Source organism: Nuphar pumila, chromosome 6, assembly GCF_984573655.1.
Source record: "Nuphar pumila chromosome 6, dmNupPumi1.hap1.1, whole genome shotgun sequence".
NCBI lineage: Eukaryota > Viridiplantae > Streptophyta > Magnoliopsida > Nymphaeales > Nymphaeaceae > Nuphar > Nuphar pumila.
The window spans coordinates 85,967,694-85,989,343 of NC_143254.1; positions in this window are offsets into that span (position 1 = coordinate 85,967,694).

Consider the following 21,650-nt stretch of genomic DNA (forward strand, 5'->3'; position numbering starts at 1 on the left):
TCAGATAATCATATCACATAGGAAACAGAAAATCATTCTATATTTTCAGCAACTGAGCCAATTTCCCTAGGTTTGAAACATGTAGGTTGACATCATCATATCATGACATGTTTAAACAATAAGGTTATCTTCTCAGATCCATGAAGCCTTTATAAACATGATATGAATGTTTCCTATTATTGTGCACTGTGGTATAGTGTCCCTGCAGGGGACCTATGATTTTCTCCTCTCCTTGGTGATGATGAAATGGTATCAGTCACCTCCCAGACATTGACTTTAATTTCCTTTTTATGGCATTACAATTGCAGTTGTTTTCTTCCCCATGCCTTGAAAGATCAGAAACTTCATCCTAAGCCTAACCATTGTTGTTAAAGGCATGCTTTTTAAGCTTCACTCCGAAAACTAACCCCAAACCACTCCCAAAGCGCAATAGAAAAGTTCATGATAATGAAGCGTACACTTTTTTAGGCTTTTTCTAAAAAAGGTGTACGCTTTATTGCACCTTGCGCTTCGAAGACAAAGTGTATGCTTCACTTTATAAAGGTTATTTTCGTTTTTCACTAAAAAACAAAAACAAAAATAATGTCCTATGTACCTCAGTACCTCTCTAAGTCTCTTAACGTCCGGCTGCAGGGTTAGGGTAGGGTTGTTTAGTCAAGAAAAGGGAATAGTGAGGGAGCTTCTTCTCATCAGAGAGCCCCACCGATCGCCGGCTACTGGTCCTGGTCAATGACCTTGTGATCATGCATATTTTGGATCCACTGTATTGACACTTGCCATTGTGAATTCAATAAAACTGTCAAAACCATTCATATATTCATGTGACACCTCATTATCAACTATCCTACGGTACATCCATTCATGGTTTGCAGCTATTTTGTTCTATAATGTTACAGATATTATCATCACTAGTTAAAAGAGAATCATAATAATGCTATGATGAAAAAAGTATCTAATTAATCTATTAATTCTTATTTGGTGATTGTTTGTGAGCAATTTTTTTGTTTCAGTTAATGCATAAATTTTCTTCCCCTCTATACCACAAACATGCTTAACATAAAATGCAATTCTATGAACTATTATGCATGCATTGATAATTCAATATTTTCATGTGTAACACCATAAAATCATATTTATACACATCACGAGGATATTTAGAAATATGAAATCACATTCCATAAAATGATACATTCATTTTAAGCATGTTTTCATGATACAATTTCACATGGAAGACATAATCAAATGAAAAATAACTTCATGCAAGCATGGATACAAACACATCAAACATTACAATACATTCAAATCATTTATATCAAAAGAATGTCAAACATATACCTATAGCAAACACACTCCAATATCCCGCTAACTACTGCCATGCCTAGCATGAAATCCGAACTTCAAAAATAAGAACACTTCTATTTTCATACATTAAAATCATACTCAGCATGATCTCCAAACATCATCAAAGCAATCCTAGATATCTACAATTAAGTGAGTGTGTGAACAGAAAAGTGTTGCATCCAAGAAATTAAATAACATATGATATGCTTGCATCACTTACTCACCACGAGTATTTACCCGATTTGCATTGCTTTTGACTTTGCATTTTTTTCTTATTTTTTTTTGTATTGCATTTTTAGCCGCATGCGATGCTTAGCATTAAGCATCGCGCAATTAGCTCAACAACGTACCTGCAAAGCACAAATATACAAAATAATACAGGAAGGAGGCTCGACCCCTCCCTGGCGAAAAAAGAAACAGGGAGGGGGCCGAGCCCTTCCCTCGCATCCCATAAGATAGGGAGGGGGCTCAGCCCCTCCCTGGCGAAAAAAAAACAAGGAGGGGGCTCGGCCCCTTCCTGGCAAAAAAAAAAATAAGGGAGGGGTCGAGCCCCTCCCGTGCATCCCGTAAAAAAGGGAGACAGGGAGGGGGCTCGGCCCCTCCCTAGCGGAAAAAAAACAGGGGAGGGGGCTGAGCCCCTCCCTCGCATCTCGTAAGACAAGGAGACAGGAGGGGGCTCGGCCCCTCCCTGATGAAAAAAGCACAGGGAGGGGGATTGAGCCCCTCTCTCGCATCCCATAAGACAAGGAGGCTCGCCCCCTCCCTAGCGAAAAAGGAAACGGTCGGCGAAAAAAAGAAAGAGAGAGGAGAGTCAGGGGTTACCTGAGCCAAAGGGGGAGGTTGGCGGGCAACGGGCGATGGGCGATGGGCGACGGGCGACGAGCGGCATAGACGAAAAAGAAAGATACTCGAATTAGGGATTTACGGAGAAATTAGCGATGGATTAGCGACAAAAAAATTTTGTCGCTACTTGACGACGGGGTACCCACGAAAAGATTTTGCCGCTGATCCGTCGTTAAGTTGCGATTGATCGTGAGACAAAATTAATTTCATTGCTAATCCATCGCTAATTAACGACAGATTACTGATGAATATATTTTTCATCGCTAATTTCGTAAATAAGTAAAATTTTAGTGACGAATAGCTTTCTCTCACTAAGCTATCGCAAATTTGTGACTAAAAAATCTGTCGCAAATTTTCATCGCTAATTAGCATTTTTTTGTAGTGAAAGACACACTTTGTCTTAAATTCAATTACTTGACCTCGACTTAATGATGGAAAAACCCAAATTAGCCTCATTTTCTAAAACCAACAGTAAAACACACGCACACACACATATATAGATATATTGTGAGTGGCCTGTGGCCATCCATCACAAGGCATGTACGGCCACAAAAAAGACACGAAAAGTGGTAAAAACACATTATTTGTGTTAGTGGTGTTTTTTTACCGCTTCTATATATCTCAATGAAAACTATGACCGTCCATCAAACTCCATGATAGACGGTCAGGGCAAATTCACAGGTACCATTTTATATTTATACATAGAGAGAAAGAGAGTTGGTTGCTCTGATGGGGTTTATACATCAAATAGTAATGTATAAAGGTAAAGATGGTGGTGGGCCGTGGCTGTAGGACAAACCATCAACTATCTCTCTCTTACATGGGGTTTTAGAAACAAGGTTAGTTTGGCCTTTTTCTTCATTAGGTCAAAGTCAATTCATTGAATTTAGGTTCATACATGTCTTTGAAATATATCTTTTTAAAACAGTCACTTAAATATAATAATTAAAATGTTAAGCGCTTATTTGTAAATACCAGATTATATATATATATATATATATATATATATATATATATATATATATATATATATATATATATATATATATCGCCTTAAGGGCACGTTTGAAAGTGAGAAAAACGTAGAAAAAAATGAAGGTAAGAAGAAAAAAATGTACTATTTTTTCACTCTTACAAATGAGGGAGTTTTTTTTTTTTAAATACATTTTTTTTTTTGTAAGAAACGCTTAACTTGACAGATGAGAATGTTTTCTTTCAAAAGAATATTTTCATTTAACACGCATATACTCCCAACTGACTTCCCCACCACCTTCTCCCCTTCTTCATGTCCGTCGGGGCATCGCCGTCACCACCACTGCTTTGGCTGCCACCCTTCAGAGCTACCAACAATCCCTCTAAACGGCCAAGGTGGAGCTGCAACAGCTCATCCTCAATTAACATCACACTTAGATCATTTCCGTTTGTTTCCACAGGAGTCTGCAATCATGCATTTCACTTCCATTGCATTAGCCGGTGGCTCAAGTCACTGCAAGTCTGCCAATTGGGTATGTTCTTCAGGTTTTCTCCCCTTATGATTGATGGATTTCTGCATGGAACACGTTTACCTTTTCTTTTCTTTTTCACTGCGTGCAGACATGAGTAGGAGTTACAGAAATATGGTCATTAGTGGTGTTTTTTAAGAGGATACAATGGATTATTAGCTTCTCTTTGGCCGTCTTCTCTTTCTGACATGGCCATTTCAACTTCTTGAGGTAATGGCATATATTATTCTTGTTTATTTGTTTTTCTTATGAACCCTTAAAACTTTGGATGCAAGTTTGTTCTGCTGTGTGCTGGATTCATTGGATCTAGTACGAGAACTAGATCCAGTGTATAATCTAACACTACAAGAAAAATGTCAATTAGCGACGGATAGTAGCGACAACATTTTTCCGTCGCCAATTAGCGACGGCTTAGCGAGCGTCACTAATCCATCGCTAAGTTTCGTGATATTCACAGATGTAGCGATGGAAAGCGACGGCTTAGCGACGGACCATTTTTGTCGCAACAACAAGCTGCGGTTAGCGACGGATTGGGCGACGGCATTTTTCCGTCGCTACTTAGCGACGAACATATTCCGTCGCTAAGGAGTTGTATATATTTACGCCGGCTTAGCGACGAAATTATTCCGTCGCCAATCCGTCGCTAATTTTCGCGTAAATCTGATCAGAACCCTTTTCCCTCTTTTCCTGTTTCCTCTCTCCCGCCCTCCCTACGCAGCCCGACGCCTTCCTCCGTCGCCCGCCGCCTGTCGCCCGCGTTCCGCCCGAGCCGTCGCCTCGCCGACCGACGCATTCCCCGCCAGAGACAGGTTCGCCCGCCCTCCCTACGCGTTTCAAGCAGGGGTTAAACCCCCTGCCGTGCCGTAAAGGCAGGGGGTCGACCCCCCCCTGACCCCCTGCCTTTACGGCACGGCAGGGGGTTTAACCCCTGCGTTTCCAGCAGGGGTTAAACCCCCTACCTTAAAGGCAGGGGGTTTAACCCTCTGCCGTGCCGGAAACGCAGGGGTTTAACCCCTGCGTTTCGGGCATGGGGGGTCGACTCCCTGCCTTTTCGGCAGGGGGTTAACCCCTTGCGTTTCCGGCAGGGGGTCGACCCCCCCTGTCTTTCCGGCAGGGGGTTAACCCCATGTCGGAACAGGCAGGGGGTTAACCCCTTGCATTTCCGGCAGGGGGTCGACCCCCCTGCCTTTCCGGCAGGTCGACCCCGACAGGGGGTCGACCCCCTGCCTTTCCAGCAGGTCGACCCCGGCAGGGGGTCAACTCACTGGCGGAAAGGCTGGGGGTCAGTTAACCCCCTATGTTCCATAAGGGGGTCGACCCTCTACCAGAACAGCAGGGGAGTCGACCCCTTGCCGGAACGGCTTCATTTTTTTTGTGGCGACTTTTTTTTAAAACTGCATTTTTTGTGTAGATTTTTCAACGGAACCAGCTCGTGCTCAGCCACCTGTGGTAAATAAGTGACAAAAACAATGCAAATCGGGTAAATACCCGTGGTGAGTAAGTGATGCAAGCGTATCACATGTTATTTAATTTATTAGATATAACACTTTATTGTTCACACAGTCACTTAGTTGGTGATATTTAGGGTTGCTTTGTTGGAGTTCGGAGATCATGCTGAGCATGATTTTAATGTATGAATATGGAAGTGTTCTTATTTTTGGAGTACGGAGTCCATGCTAAGCATGGTAGTAGTTAGTGAGATATTGAAGTGTGTTTGCTGCAGGTACATGTTTGCCATTTGTTTGATATGAATGATTACGATGTATTGCAATGTTTGATGTAATTGTATTCATGCTTGCATGTAGTTACTTTCAATTTGATTTTGACTTCCATGTGAAATTTTATAATAAAAGCATGCTTCAAATGATTGTATCATGTCATTAATAGTTTGCACATGAAAATATTAAGTTATCAATGCATGCATCAAAATTCTTGTTATTGTTTGACATAGTATATTGCATGATAAATTTGATATTTTCTTCATCGTAGCATTCTGATTGTTTTCTTTTAATTCGTTAGGATATTATTCGTAACATCATACGACAGAATGACTGCAAACCGTGAATGGATGTACCGTAGGATAGTGGACAATGAGTTATCGCATGAATATATGGATGGTGTTGACAGTTTTATTGAATTTGCAACGGCAAGTGTCAGTACAGTGGATCCTACAGGTCAGATTAGGTGTCCCTGCAAGATTTGTAAGAATAATCGATTTGTAGAACCTCATAGCGTTAGACATTACCTATACATGAAGAGTTTTGTGAGTGATTATCAGAACTGGATGTTTCATGGAGAAGAATTTAGAAATGATTTTGATGCACGGGTGAATGTGGTGCACGATAATCCATATACGGATTTGATATTTGATCCGCAGGAACAAAACTGGGTTCTGCTATGAGTTCTAGTGATGTAAGAACTGTCGTAGATGAAGAATCACCAAATGATGCAGCTAGTAGATTTTATGATTTACTTAGAGATGCTGATGAGCCACTTTGGAACGGTTGTGAGAGTCACACTATCTTGTCTGCAGTTCTTCAACTAATGAATTTGAAGTCCGAGTATAATTTGAGTCAATCATGTTTTGACCGTTTGTGCATGATTGTGAAGAGTATGTTGCCCAAAGATGAGAAATTGTCACAAAATTTCTATCGTGCGAAAGTTATGGTCAACGCTCTAGGTATGGGTTACAAAAAGATTGATGCTTGTCCAAATCACTGCATGTTGTATTTCAAGGATCAGAAAAACAACATATCATGCCCGTCATGTGGACATCCTCGGTTCAAGCCAAAGACAAGAGGCAATGGTAGCACGAGATCAAAGGAAGTTTCATACAAGTCGCTCCGCTACTTTCCTATCACTCTTAGATTGCAGCGATTGTATATGTCTTCAAGGACAGCTAAACACATGAGATGGCATGCAAATAAAGTTCGACACGATGAAAACAAGATCACGCATCCTGTTGACGCTGAAGCTTGGAAGCACTTTGATCATACTCATCAGAACTTTGCAATGGAAGTGCGAAATGTTAGACTCGGTCTATGTACAGATGGATTTAATCCATTTGGGGGTAGATCAACTCCATACTCATGCTGACCAGTATTTGTAACTCCATACAACCTTCCACCAAGCTTGTGTATGAAATGTCCAAATCTTTTCTTGTCTCTGTTGATCCCTGGTCCGACCTCACCTGGCCAAAATCTTGATGTATATCTAAGGCCATTGATTGATGAACTAAAAGTACTGTGGGATGACGGTGTTACCACGTATGATGCCCACAAAAAACAAAATTTCAACATGAAAACCGTTGTTCTATGGACAATCAGTGACTTCCCTGCATGTGGTATGTTATCTGGTTGGAGCACACATGGGAGGTTGGCTTGTCTGTACTGCATGGAGGATTCCAAAGCTTTTAGATTGAGGCATGGAAAGAAGCCTTGCTGGTTTGAGTGCCATCGTCGATTTCTACCCAGCGATCATCCGTTCCGACGTCAAAAGAATGCATTTAAAGCAGGCACAACTGAAACGGAAGGTCCATCCTCAAGATTATCCGGCATAGAGATTCTAAGAAGATTGCGATACTTTCCAGATGTATTAACAGATGCCCACAGTCCTACACCCTTCCGTGGATTTGGGAAGGATCACAATTGGATGAAAAAATCTATTTTTTGGGAACTACCGTATTGGCCGACCCTATTGATACGACATAATTTGGATGTGATGCATGTAGAGAAAAATGTGTTTGATAATGTGTTCAATACAGTAATGAATATTAAAGGAAAAACGAAGGATAATCCGAAGGCCCGTATGGATTTAAAATTAATATGTAAAAGACCAGAATTGGAACTCAAAGAGTATAATGGCAAAGTACTGAAACCAAAGGCGAAGTATATGCTCGAACCTGATCAAATAAAACATGTATGTCAATGGTTGAGACAACTGAGATTTCCAGATGGATATGTCTCTAACATTGCTCGGGCTGTGAAGATTGACGATAGACAGTTATATGGGTTGAAGAGCCATGATTGTCATATCTTTATGCAACGATTGATACCCCTAGCATTCCATGATATGTTAGACAAACCTATATGGGGGGTATTGTCTGAGTTGAATGAATTTTTCAGAACATTGTGCGCATCGGAGGTCGTTGTATCAGATGTAAAGAATCTCGAGGACTCTGTCATCACCGTTGTTTGTCTGCTAGAAAAGATATTTCCGCCAGCATTTTTCGATGTTATGGAACATTTGATCATACATCTGCCATATGAACTAAGGGTTGGTGGCCCTGTGCAATATCGATGGATGTACCCATTTGAAAGGTATATGTTTTTTTATATTTGTCTCTTTAATGACAGATATTTAAAATTTGAAATGTATATTATTGTCAGATGCATGTTCGACCTAAAAAAAAAGGTTCGTAATAAAGCCAGAGTAGAAGGCTCTATTTGTGAGGCGTACGCTTTAAAAGAGATTTCAAATTTCTCATCTATGTACTTCGAACCTCATATTCCAACACATTACACATGTCCGCCCCGTAACGATGATGGAGAACAAGTAACTGTAGCTGACAAGCTGTCGATATTTCAACCACTTGGGCATGCATTTGGTAGTTGCCGATCAAGGCTATTCATAGATCGAGAGAAAGATGCAGCACACATCTATATTCTTTTTAATTGCTCAGCGATCGACCCATACATCGAGTAAGTATATGTATATGCAACTCAATTATAAATCCTTTTATGTTCTATATGTGGATACATGGCTCGGTAATATAAGTATTTGTGGTTTGCAGACGATTTGATCTGGAGTTGCAAAGCAAAGTTTCACATCTCACTGATGCAGAAGTACAAAAAGAACGTGAAACTAAGTTTGTGAAGTGGTTGAAACAGTTGGTAAAGAAGCTAACATAAATTTTTTACTTATAAACAACACTAAGTTACTTAATTGATCGTGATCACAATCATTGTTTATGTATGTGCGTAGGTTCGCCATTGTGATGTTAAAGATCAAGGAATATGTGATTTAGAAAATGGTCCGACCAAAGTTGTGCAATGCTGCAACGGGTATATCGTAAATGGTTATCGATTCCATACAAAAGACTACAGTATAAACAAATCAACGATAAATAGTGGCGTGTGTGTTAAGGGTAGCAGCTACGGTGAAAATGAACATGATTACTACGGTGTTATAGAGAAAATAATGGAGTTGACTTACTTAGGCATGAATAACAGGGTTACGATATTCAAGTGTCATTGGTTTGATCCAACTGCAACAAGACTCGACAAAGCTTCAGGCATTGTGGAGGTGAATCATAAATCCAGGTTTGGAACATATGAACCATTCATATTAGCCTCGCAAGCTCAACAAGTTTATTATACTTCATATCCGAGTATAAAAAAGTCAGATAGAAATGAATGGTGGGCAGTTTGCAAGGTGAAATCCAAACTATACCCCGAGTATGATAAGTTACAGGAAGATGAGTTAGCTGAAGACAACGATTACTATCAATCAGATGATGTCTATGACTTCGCTTATGGTCACGATGTTGCGCATGATACGCATGTCATATCTTCATTGGCCGATGAAACATTCATAGAGGAATGTGATCCAAATTATGTACCAAGTGAATGGGCAAACAATGAAGAAGAAAAAGAAGAAGAAAGTCAAACTAGTGACGAGGAAGAATTCTTAAGCTAGTGAGCAAAATTCTATTTAAATGCATTGCAGTACTTGGTGTGAATGATAAAAAAATTTATTTCAATGTATTGTAATACTTGATACGAATGATTCGAATGCATTGTAATACTTGATGTGAATGATTTCAATTATTTGAATGTATTATAATTTATGCAACGAATGATTTGAATTAGTGCAATACTTGATGTGAATGATTTGAATTATTTGAATGCATTGCAATGCTTGATGTGAATGACTTGAATGCATTGTAATACTTGATGTGAATTATTTGAATGTATTGTATGACATATGTTATTTGTTAGAATATGGTTCGTGGAGGTTATAGTGGTTGCTCATCCAGTAGTAGCCAGGCTCAACCTTCATCTTCACGGGCTCCTGTGATAGGTATATCATATAACTAATTGGATGCTTGATTAGTTCAAATGCGCATTCTGAGAATTTCTAATGTATTTTTTTACAGATGATGTTGCGCATGTACATGACCCACCTACACCAGTTGATCACACAAGTCAACACAGGAAACATGGTCTTCTCAGGCTGGCACAAGAAGACTCATTCGAATAGTGTATATCGATAATCGACCGTAAGTATTTTGTTTTCAATTATTGTATATCTTTTAAATATTTTATATTGATATTTATTGTGTAACAATTCATGTGCAGCACGAGGTTTGAGCCACAAGAAGTAGTACGGGAGATTAGGAATTCACTTCTTCAACATCTACCAGGACCAGTTGCTCAATGGAAAGAGTACCCAAAGGAGGTGTTAGACAGATTGTGGTCCTCATTCACGGTATACAGTTGTTCCTCATAGTTAATGTGTTTCATATTTAATTTATTTAACCAATGTCTACTAACTTTCTGAAAATATTTGTAGGCTTCGAATCGCTTCGCAACTACGGTAGAAGAAAATGATGCAAGGGAGGTGTGGCAGAAGGTGGCTGCCAATCGATTTGCAGACATGTTGCACACTATGAAGACTGCAGCAAAAAAAGCATCTGGCATAGTAGATGATCCATTACTGTGGAAGGGCCATGGTCCTATTACTATCAGGAGAGATTACTGGGATGAAATGTGCGATAAGTGGGCGGGAGATGCATTTAGAAATCGCTCTGCGAAGGCTGCATAAAATCGATCGAAGATGCCCGAAGCCCATCTACACACAGGTGAATCTAGGACATTTGGGAGCCACCAGAAGAAAATGGTAACTCATTAATATATAATATTAATTTTATAAGTATTGTTGCAAACTTGTGTACTAAATCTTTTATTATTTAACTTCGCAAGAAGCAGAAAAAGGAGGCAGTGTACCATATAAGGATGTGTTTGTAGAAACACATAAACAGAAGACCACGGGAGTCTTCGTATCAGAGAAGGTGAGAACGACAACGGTATGTATTTATTCTATTAATAATCATTGCAATATATATGCAAGTTATCATAATGTTATCATTAATTATTAATGAATACTTTAAACATTATTTTGTATGAGGCATATGAGTAACAAATGGTAGAGCGATATGGCGATGACGCTACTCAGCATCCATCATTTGATCCTACAGCATGGGTGACTGCAGCAGGTGAACCCAAAAAAGGTCGCGTGTTCGGGTTTGGGAGTAATATGAACACTTCACCAGTTATTGGTTCTTCTAGTTACGGCTCACCGACTTCTTGCGCCGACATAAGCTCCAAGCAGCCGACTATTCTTTCCGGTGATGATGTACGTCAGATCGTTAATGAATCACTGAATAACTACTTCCAATACACCGTCGCCCCCTTTCTCCGAAATGAGATCAAGGCCGTTGTTCTGGACAGAGGATCTTCGATTCCAGGTCCCTCTCAGGTATAATCACATATTCAGTTTTTTGTCTGCCTTAGAACACATATGAGCATAATCGAATCACATATATAACTTTTTGCCTGCCTAAGAACACATATGAGCATGTTATAATCACATATTCAGTTTTTTGACTGCCTTAGAGCACATATGAGCATGCTATAATAACATATAGAGTTTTTTTATTGCCTTAGAGCACATATGAGCATGCTATAATCACATATAAAGTTTTTTTGCCTACCTAAGAACACATATGAGCATGATAGAATCACATATAAAGTTTTTTGACTGCATTAGAACATATATGAGCATGCTATAATCACATATTCAGTTTTTTGACTGCCTAAGAACACATATGAGCATATTATAATCACATATTCAGTTTTTTGACTGCCTTAGCACACATATGAGCATGTTATAATAACATATAGAGTTTTTTTATTGCCTTAGATCACATATGAGCATGCTATAATAACATATAGAGTTTTTTTATTGCTTTAGAGCACATATGAGCATGCTATAATCACATATAAAGTTTTTTTGCCTGCCTTAGAACACATATGAGCATAATCGAATCACATATATAACTTTTTGCCTGCCTTAGAGCACATATGAGCATGATAGAATCACATATAAAGTTTTTTGCCTGCCTTAGAGCACATATGAGCATGCTATAATAACATATAAAGTTTTTTTATTGCCTTAGAGCACATATGAGCATGCTATAATCACATATAAAGTTTTTTTGCCTGCCTTAGAACACATACTAGCATAATCGAATCACATATATAACTTTTTGCCTGCCTTAGAGCACATATGAGCATGATAGAATCACATATAGAGTTTTTTGCCTGCCTTAGAGCACATATGAGCATGCTATAATAACATATAGAGTTTTTTTATTGCCTTAGACCACATATGAGCATGCTATAATCACATATAAATTTTTTTGCCTGCCTTAGAGCATATATGAGCATGTTATAATCACATATTCAGTTTTTTGACTGCCTAAGAACACATATGAGCATGATAGAATCACATATAAAGTTTTTTTGACTGCATTAGAACACATATGAGCATGCTATAATCACATATTCAGTTTTTTGACTGCCTTAGCACACATATGAGCATGCACAAATCACATATAGAGTTTTTTTACTGCCTTAGAACATATATCACTTATGATAGAATCACATATAAATTATTTTGTTTTGCCTGCCTTAGAGCACATATGAGCATGCTATAATCACATATTCAATTTTTTGACTGCCTTAGCACACATACGAGCATGATCGAATCACATATATAGTTTTTTGCCTGCCTTAAAGCACATCTGAGCATGGTAGAATCACATATAGAGTTTTTCTAGATGCCTTAGAACACATATGAACATGCTATAATCACATATTCAATTTTTTGACTGCCTTAACACACATATGAGCATGATAGAATCACATATAGAGTTTTTTTATTGCCTTAGATCACACATGAGCACATGATAAAATCACATATAGTGTGTAATTTATTTCATTATATTTTGTTTATCAATAGTGACTGTTCTTTTCTTGTGTAGGCTGCTAGCGATAATCAGCGTAGTGGAGCTGAAGGGACAGATAAAGACAATGAACAAGAAAACGCACAAAATCTTGGCAATGATTAGAGAACTGTGTTGAAGAAGTTCTATTTTTTTATGTTTCCTAATTGTAATTGTTGAATTGTAAATAATTAAACTTGTTAATTTTAAGGTGGAACGATTAATTATTGTAGATTCTTGTTATATGAAATTTTTTGTGTGGTTTGTTTTTTATTTACAGGAAATATAAATTGTACAGAAAATATAAATTGTACAGTTCTCGGTATTTAATTTTCAAATAATTTTTTTTTTATTTTTTTTTGTGTTTGCGATGGATTAGCGACGGAACCATCCGTCGCTATTCATATAAATCTAGCGACGGCATAGCGACGGAAGTAAATCTGTCGCCAAGCCATGGTCGTCGTTTAGTACCGGCGGAATATAGCGCTCGTTAGTCCGTCGCCAGTAGCGACGGACCTGGCGACGGAATAATTCCGTCGCCAGTTAGCGTCGAAATATTCGCGACGTAAGCATACTGCCGCCTCGTTGTCGCTAATCCGTTGCTAACCATGTTAGCGACAGAATGTGGTCGTCGCTAATCTACTACTTTGTTGTAGTGTGAATCTAGTGAGGCCATAGGGTCTCACGCATCGAATTCAACGGGCCACATTTGTGAGCTCATTTAGTGTTATAAGTAGTTACAACCTCACATTCATTGATAAGTTACATAATGTTGTGGGCCCATAACTCAATGACTATTATATTGGGAAGGTAACGGCTACTTCAAGAAAAGCTTTAAGAGCCCAACACCTGCGCACAAGAAGATAGATTATCCAAATGCGATATCCATGTGAAGTAAGCCGTTTATCAAAAATTTCATCATTTCCTTTCTTCTCTCTGGTGCTCTACCCTCTTTGTGCGTACCATGATCCAGAAACTTACATTAGTATCATAGCATGGTATGGGTGAACAAAGGAGTCAGCACCAGAGTCGTTGCACCGAGATAGACCATGAATTACGCGATGATAGAGTCGGAGTTTAGACACCATTGGTAGAAAAAAAAAAAAAGAACAAGAGTGCAGACGATCGAGCCTCACCGATCAGTTGGGTCCGACAAAGCTGACGGAGGAGCTAAAAAAAAAAAGGTAGGGATCAACCTCATGTCGTACCGATCGATGGTGGTGAGTGGAGACTTCCATGGCCACCTCTTCAGGAATGAGACATTCAACTTTGAGATTGTGTCCTGCATGTTAGCATCAAGAAGTGGGGCAATAAGCACTCCACTGATGACTTCTTCAGCGTTTAGCCATTGATCTACCTCTTCAAGCGATCAGAGGTCATCCACGTCCTACAAGTCAATGGATTTGGCCTCGACACCTAGATCATCTTTCGAAAAACCTACAGAGCTACCAAAGGTGGTGGAGCCACCGCAGATAGCCAGTGGTGGTGCTCGGATTAGAGGTGGAGCAAAAACCCCTTCTCTGTCGAGTTTACAACCGATGATAGAGGCAACAGTCACCTGTTGGCGGTGCTTGGTGCCCCATCAGTGGTGTTGTCAGAAGATGAGGAGCGACAGAGAAGGGTGAAAAAGGGAAGCCCTCCCACTGGTTGAGAGCCACAATCAGTGGTTCTCCTCGCCGAAGGTAAGCGGTTGCTGGAATCTATAGAAGAAAAAAAAAAGGAAAGAAGAGGAGGAAGTTGTAGAGGAGAAAGGTTGCGACAACGACCCCTCCGTCACACTTCTGTCAAAGTGAGGTTGTCGGGCTCAAGTAGGAAGCAGTAGAACTCAAGGTCAAGGTCGCGCCTGAGGGGCAAAAATGGTGATATTGTGCCTCCCGACCGCCTCCTCCAACGTCTATAGGAGTAGCACCTTCTCCACCCTCTCTACCAAATCCATGTAGCTTGAGTCTAGTAGTGCCTCTAGCACCAAGTTCGAGTTGATAATCATTCCTATGGACGTCATCATCGGATCCGATGTAGCCACATTGCACAGAAGGAGGACAATCAAGAGATTTTTTGTCGACGTCTTGGAATCTCCCACAAAAGTTGATATTGGCACAAACAAAGCAGTCGAGGGCGAGGTACGACAGACTGAGGGCCCTTGTCGGTCGAGCACAAGCATTGCTCGAGGACATCGTGGTGCAACAGGAGTGATTTAAAGCGCTGATAAGCTGGCGAGATCTAAATGCCACTACCATGTTTGCCCATTGGTGTCAGAGTCAGTAAAATCCCCCCGCTGGCTAACTACGGACCCAATCATCTCTGAGAGCCCAACTTTACTGGGGCCTAAAGTGGACCCATGGTCTCAGGGTTATCTTTATTATTAAGTCATAGGTTATATTCTAGTATTATTATCTCATAGGATAACCCTTTCATACTCTCATACATGATTCAATAGTCTATGCTCTTATGCATGTCTAAACCGTCAATGCTCATATACATGGCTCATTCAAATATGCTTTGATACATGATATATGTCATGATCTATTCGTGCCTTTATGCATGAATCATTTAATTCAAATTTATATGCATGATACATTCATTGCATACATGCATAATTCACATGCAGTATTTGCACAAATATTCTATTTAACCATGCGTTCATATCAATCACACAACATTCAATTCAATCAAGTATATACACACATGTACCTACAAAAGCATTTCATATCCCGTTATTTAAAATCATGTCAAACATAATCTCTTGAACCATAATAGAAGAATATTTATATTCTCATACATTCAAATCATTCTTAGCATAATCTCCAAACTATAAATTTTATTTTTGTGATGCTATTGCATCTATTTTTACTTATCATGGGTATTTACTCGATTTGCATATTTTATTGGATTTTTATGCGCTTTGGCTTTTTAGTCACATGCAATACTTAGTATTTAGTATCATTTATTTGTGGTACATGCATGACAATTTGCATATTTTCATGATATATACATATTAAGAATTTATGAAATTCTAATATGAATTTATATGTGCGTCTAAGCACTTTCAATACAATAAACAATGCATGAGCACATGCAAAAACCGTACTTACGATGCACATGTTAACATGGATAACTATGCACATTTGCGTATGCCTACATGCATTTTTATGACACTTTCATACAATTTCATAATCATGACGAAATTATGAAATAAAACTCTTCAAAATGTAGTTTTAAATACACATGACCTATATTTGAAAACTAATTTGAAATTTCATTCAAAACCGCTTCTAAATTGGAAGACTTCACTCTCTTAAGTATTTTATCGAATAGTTAGCATACGGCATAATTCTCAATGCATAAACCAAATTTTTATAATTATAAACATGTATTACAAAATTAAATAAACTAATTTAATTATTCTAAGTACATGCTCATTATATTAAATAATTTAAATCATGATATAATCAACCAATTAGGCATCTCAATTTATAATTCGCTAAACATGATACTACGCTACACAAATCATGCAACATAATGATACACAACCTAATTACTGATTCTACGAGTTTACTTCAGAGATCCTACCCGTGTAGATTCGATAATGTGTGGCAAAACCTAAAAGTTCAAGAGGTCCTGCAAAATTCGCAATGAATTGTCTCTTTGGCAATTCACCAAACACTTGGTGTGCACGTGCACCACCAAGTAACAACAGCAATCTACGCTCAGTTGGAGCACTCTCTGTTTGATAGAGAGTGCTACAAGGCTGCACAAACATTGTGAAGGTGTTAAAATGTCTTTTGGTACACAAATTAACGAAAAATAAAAAATCAAGTAAGCTGATTTCACAAAAACAGAATGAAACAATACAAAAAACAGCAAGGGTTGTGCTGATCGTCAGTGATAAGCATATTCTCTATTTTGCATGCAAATTTAGGTGGCTGCAATGCTACAACATGCTTTCCAATATACCCGATTTTCAAGAAAACTCAATTTCCTCGAAGAAATTGATCAAAACAAAGGAAAATGAAAGATGAAAATGAAAAAGTCTAAATCCACACATATGCTGATGGAGATGACGTTAAACCATAGGGCACGATTCTCAAAGCTATGAATTAGTCACACAAATCAAGAAACTCCCATTTAGGAAAATCGACTAGAAGAAAATGCCCCCCAAAAAAGAAAAATCGATGAAGAAGAAGAAGATGGAGGAGAAGCCGCTTACTTAGGCATCAATGGTGGTTGGAGGTGATGCGAATCTCCAAAAATGCAGCATGAATCATAAGGCAAGGGCCGGGTAGGTTTGTGCAAAAATCCAAAGCAATAAAAAGAGAAGAGAGAGGTCAATCTCTCAAGAAATTCGATGAAGAAGAAGAAGAAGAATTAGATGGTGAAGAGGAATACTCACTCATGGAAAATGGTGGGCTGGAGATGAGGCTGTAGCAAGTGGCATCAATCCCAAGGTGCTGGCACAGTTTTCATGAAGAATGAAAGAAGGAATAGAATAAAAGAGGGGTTCACGACTTAGAAAAGAAGAAACAATAAGGGAGAGAGATAGAGAGAGAGAGAGAGAGAGAGAGAGAGAGAGGGTGGGCTGATTAAAAACGAGGAAGAGAATACTATGGGAGGTCGAAGGCCCTAGTGAACTCCACCTTAGTCGACTCTCCCTTGGGTCTTGCACCCAAGGGAGTGGGGTCCAATCCGGGTCCAGTTCGGTCCCAAATCCTAATCGGTTTCAACAACAAAACTAAACTAAAAAAATATTAACATTTCATATTATTTTCCCTATATTTATGTACAACATTTTCAGTTCCAAAATAGAATAAAATATAGTTTTATTTACTTATTTCAAATTCATAAAAACTTTAATTTGGGTCGACCCATTGGGTCTGAACCCACTTGGAAAACAAGTTCCAAATTAAAAATACAATTTCATTTCTAAAACTTTGAAATGTATTTAGGACTTAGAAAATCCTTAAAAAATATTTATTTTAATAATATTTTGTTAAGCATTTTGACAAAATAAAATAGTTATTTAATTAAAATGACCAAATGCCTTTTGATAGAATTTTTTTGCAAACTTCAAAAATACATCTAGTTAAGTTCAAAATTTGATAATGTCACTCCAATATATTACAAACCTCATAAAAATATGTTTTTGATCATAAAATAATATAAATAATGGTTAAATATTTAAAATTATTTAAAAAATGCCAATTTTACCCTTGTTAGCCAAAAATGAGCATGAAATACCACAAATAAATACACATAAAACTTAGAAAGAATTTTCTTCTTATTTATTTCTAAAACTCAAAATTTTATAGGCTTTACAGAGAGACTTATACTTAAATCTATGTGTCATTTGGATCTGGATCTCCCTTAGAGATCCATGGTGTTCAAATGCACCCTATGTGCATTTGAAATGCTCTAATAACAAATCTCATTCCTTAGATTTAAGAAGGCATTCAATTGCATCCAATATAATAAAAACAACAATGAATATGTTTTAACATATAAATTAAATTGAGATATCTAGAAAACCAACTATGTTATGCTAAGTAATAATATCGTTCTCATTCAGTACTATTTTTTAAATGACAAATATCATTATACACTTCTCTTAAATCTTTTTTTATTGTATCAGGATATTTTATATCTATACAAGAGACCTTTTTTTATTGTATTTGGATATTTTCTATTGTCAACTATACATGAGACTATAAGGGGTTCCCCCAAAATTCTATGCCACTGGGATGGTGACCATAAGTATGGCAAGCTAAGACCAATGAAACCAGGTCAACCCAATGGAATCTGAACAATAGCGTAGGGTCATCAAGACCTTCAGCCACACATAGCAACTTGTAGAACAATATATTTGGTTTCAAAGGTAAGAATTTGAAATGCAAATGCCTGACTAGCTTTGTTTGGTTGCATAATTCATGAAAAAATGATAGTTTATAAATGCTCAAACATCAAGTTGGGACCAAGCTTTAACAGATGAAAATAATAATTAGTTAATGACAAACAATATTCTATCAGTAAATTTTGCTTTTAGATATTACATTTCTGTAAATCAACAACATACCTCTTGGTACCACAATCGACACACACTTAAGGCATGTTTAGAAGCAAGAAAATTTTCATAAAATAAGAAAATTTTGACTATGAGAAGTTTTGATATGATAAATTTTCTAAATGAAAAATTTGTACTTGTTTATATAGTATAAGAAAAATAAAATAGAAAATGTTAGAAAAATGAGAGAGGAAGGGGGGAGGGGGTGGTGGTCCACCAAGGCTACCAAGACCTTGTTGCTAGTTGGGAACCTCCATTCTTGAGTTCACTAGAATTCTTTTGCTTTTCATTGGAGGAGAAGGGTGCACATACACGGCCCACTACCATCAATATTCTGTCAATAAGCAAATTTTAACCTCTAGAACAAATGAAAGCAGTTGCACACAAGAGGTTCCAGTGCAAAGTGCACATGGTTTTCACTTAAGAAAATGAGAGAAAGGAGTAAGGAAAAACATGAAACAATGTAAGTTTCTGGATCATGATGTGTGCAGAGAGGGTGGAGCACCAGAAAAGAGAGAGGAAAGAAGGATGATAGATGTCTGATAAATGGTCCGCGTCATGGGGGATATCACACTTGGATCATCTATCTTCTTATGCACATGTGTTGGGCTCTTAAAGCCTTCCTTGAAATAGAAGTTACCTTCCCAACATAACAATCACCGAGTTATGAGCCCACCATATTCTATAACTTATCAATGAATACGGGGTTGTAACCACCCATAACACACTAAATGAGCCCACAAATGTGGCCTATTAAATTTGATGTATGAAACCTTATGACCACACTAGATCTGAATCCTACATTGGATCTAGTTCTTATACTAGATTCAATTTATGGATCCAACATCTCTCACTTGGCCATACGTGGCAAACACCCACATTGTATTATAACTAGTGCATCATGTATCACATATAGCATTTCATGATAAAACATGCACCAAATAACCTTGCACAATTTCATGAGTTATAGCAATGATGATTTTCTCACATGTTATGGGTTATTTATCACATAATCATGTGAATTTTCTTCATCATTATCAAGTATGAGGTTTTCCACATATGCTATGGGTTACTATATAGTCATATGGATATTTTCTTCATTTTTAATATGGTATTTTTCACACATGCTATGGGTTATTTCTCACAGTCATATAATTTTTTTATTATCATATGAATAATGATACTTTTCTATATATAATATGGGTTTGGCTATGACATCATGTAGTTTTACATACACTAGCTCAACTTTTGCTTCATGATGTATCACCATCATGAGGATTTTCACATACTAGATTGATTTTTCATCATGATCCTTTCATGCACTCATTTCACATAACTATATGGGTTTTTCATCATGTTATAATTTTCATCATAACCCTTAATGTGCAATATAATGTGCAACAATTTATTTTTAATATTTATCATCCACTGCATACTTAACCATGTAATACATAATTCTAGAGCCAAGTGAATATATCATAATGTGGGTCTCACATAAGTCATGAGGTTCTTATTGATTTTTCATGATCATACCATAGGACATCATTATGTTCACATGCATAATAGTAGAGTACTATGAATTTTATCAACTTATGGATCTGTAATAAAGTATAATTTGTCAAACATAACAAATACTTTAACTTTTTAAAACTTTCACCATAGTCAATACTCTCATTATCCATGTGCATTATCATCATATGCAACATATTTAAATTCTCATCAGGTTAATCGCCACTTGATCATTTTGGATCGATATATCCAGATCTAAATTTCACCAGAGTTATTCCATTATTATTTGGATATGCCAAACATGATAAGCCAATTCCAAAGATTTAATCAAGTCATAAGCTTGTGAACATATAAGTTCATGTCCATTAATGGATTCACTCAAGATCTAAGTCCAAATTCATTGGATCGGTATGAATCCATATCTAATTAGGATGAGATGTTATATATCAAGTTCAACATGATTCATATTAAAATTCAAATTGATCCATGCAAAATAAAAGCATGGATCATAAAAGGATTTGTCTATAGTCCAAATCCATATCCATATATTCCAAATTCAAATGGATCCATATCTTATATCCAATATTATCTTTATATGGATCTATCCGGGTCAAACCAGGACCCATATAAAATATGTTATTATAATATCCAATATCCAGTCTTGATACTTTCTAGATAAAACCTAGATCAAAACTAGTTTCATGTCCTATATCCATGAGTATATTTCCTGATCTATCTCTGAATTAAATATAGATCTATATACTATTAAATAAATACATTCTGATCTATTCAAGTACAATAAGATCCAATAACATTGTCTAGATTCAAAACTAATCTAATTGGATCTATACTCAATTAATTTGATCTATCCAAATCCATACAGGTTTATCCAGATCCAATATTGTTTTACTGGATCAAACCAAAGTCTATGCCATCTTACTAGATCCAAACATCTGATCAAATACTGATAAGTTTCACTCTTGACCCAAACATCAATTTTAATTGATTCTAATTCAATTAAACTTGATTCATATAAAAAAACTGGATCAAAAGTAAGTCTTATCATATCCAGATCTATATATATGTATATATTAGGATCCGAACATGGAGAACATATACAACTTATCAAAATAATATGCATTCATGCAAATCATTTTATGATCCAATAAATATATGGATTCTAAAAATTTCTCTCCCATATCATGGTAGAGATCCAAATAGATTATAACTAGGTCAAAAAAAGATTACCAGATTCAACCAGGCTTATATTAAACTACATGTACCAATTTGATCCAATCCAGATCTAAACCTATTTGGATAAAGCTCTGGGAGG